We start from the raw sequence: 1,801 nt of genomic DNA, 5'->3' as shown, positions 1-1,801 counted from the left end.
GCTGCCTGTCTTAGGCGGTCAGTGCGAATTCCTCAGTCTTACCAGTCATTGAAACTCATTGCAGCATGACAATGGCTCTGTCTTAAGTTGCCAACAGATGTACTCTTAACCACTGTGCCACCAGGGCTTTTAAGCAGTGCTAGTCACAGTAATTACAACATTGATTTTTTTCCTGAAAGTTACTGTCCACTTGAAATTTCTAAAAATAAATTATATAAGTGATTGTCTTTGGTTTGCTGTGCTTAAAAATCACTCTGGACTAAAAGAGTAGACCTTGCAGATTCTTTTTATTCTCATGGCTGAGACTGCAGCAAGTAGAAATGCTGAATTATTTTTTGCTTTAAAATTTTTGTTGAAAACTGTACTTTCAGTAATGGGAGGCATTTTGAGTGAAAGAGGAAAATATTTTTAAGGTAATATGGATTTTGATGAAATTACTGGAACCCATGTCCCAGGAGATCTCTGGGGCTGTGTTGAGGCCTGTTTCTTCAGATTCACTTTACACATTTTGATGACACCACATACTAAAAGTAGGAGAGCACTTTTCCCAGTGAACCCCAGAGGCAGAAAATGTAGGTGAGCCTGGTCTGTCCCATGGTTATCTGTGAAGTCTGGAGGGCGGGAACACCCAGTTAATTAGAAAATCCAGTTGAAATAAGTTATGCATAGTTGTGGCGCTGCAGGATAATACACTGGACCACAAGGTCCCCTTGAACCGCAAGGTCAGCAGTTCAAACTCACCAGCCACTCCTTGGAAAACCCTATAGGAGGTCCCTATGAGTTGGAACGAACTCGACAGTGCTTAACAACAACAACAAATAGATTTTTATAGGTTTTGACTGGACATGAAGACCATGTTCATTTTTCTGGGACAATAAGAGTGTAAAGGTGTTGTGAAAAGGATCCTGTATTTTTACATTAATCCCTACTTCTGTTCTATTAGACATCAGAGCATTATGATTTCGTGTTGGTCTTAGGACCAATACCACAGTAGAATCAATTGTACAAGAAGCCCAGGATCCTTGGGAAAGGACCAATTTTCCTGAGATTGACTTTTATTTTGTTAGATATTTAGCCCAAAGTGAAAGGAGACCCTGAAAATCATTACAGGGGCTCATCCTGGGGAGTGAGAGTCATGAGTTTCTCCGTGTTCCACCATAACATTGGAAACACATTTGTTAGGTCGCATAATACTGCTGCTGTGAAATCTAAAGCTGTGGTGTTGGATTGCTGGGAGACTGGCTCTCTGCGGGGGTTGTGGGATGTCGGGGACTGGACTCGACATAGTTGTGTTGTTCACAAGTGTTTGGTTTACGAGGAGGGGAGATCCAGCGGCAATAGGGATAGCGAAAGAATACACAGACAAACAGAAGAAGGGAGACAAAGAGAGAGACAATGAGGCACCCCAAAGCCAGGGTGGATACATCACTGGTGGGCAGGCTTGGGACTACAGGCATCATGGCCTCTGCAGGCAGCAAGCAACTCAGTGCCCTGCAATCTTTACTGCATGCCTTCCAACCAGTAATGCACACCTAGGGAGACCCGGGCCTCTGCTTTATTTAGGGACCAAGCTGGGAGGGACTTAGGCAAGGTACAGCTAACATCAGTACTTTTCCAGACACTCAGGTAACTTTACATCGTACTTCACTGGTTCGAATCCCAGGCCCACAACTTGGTTTCTCAGGCTCAATTAACATATCTATAGCCCCTGAGGTCAATTGGGGGAAGGTGAAAGGTAAGGACAAAAGCTTGGGCTTTGTCCCACTGTTTTGGCTTCCTGAGCCAGGTTTTCAGGAGGACT

General features: G+C 43.9%; 1 protein-coding gene across 1 annotated transcript in view; it reads left to right on the top strand.

Moving 5' to 3' along the window:
• The window catches only part of LOC102811593 (lysosomal-associated transmembrane protein 4B-like), a 75,622-nt gene that overhangs the window by 37,460 nt on the left and 36,361 nt on the right, over positions 1-1,801 (top strand). The gene's annotated exons all lie outside the window — the stretch shown is intronic.

Source organism: Chrysochloris asiatica, unplaced genomic scaffold (genome assembly GCF_000296735.1).
Source record: "Chrysochloris asiatica unplaced genomic scaffold, ChrAsi1.0 scaffold00031, whole genome shotgun sequence".
Classification (NCBI taxonomy): domain Eukaryota; kingdom Metazoa; phylum Chordata; class Mammalia; order Afrosoricida; family Chrysochloridae; genus Chrysochloris; species Chrysochloris asiatica.
This window is presented reverse-complemented; position numbering and strand designations above follow the sequence as displayed.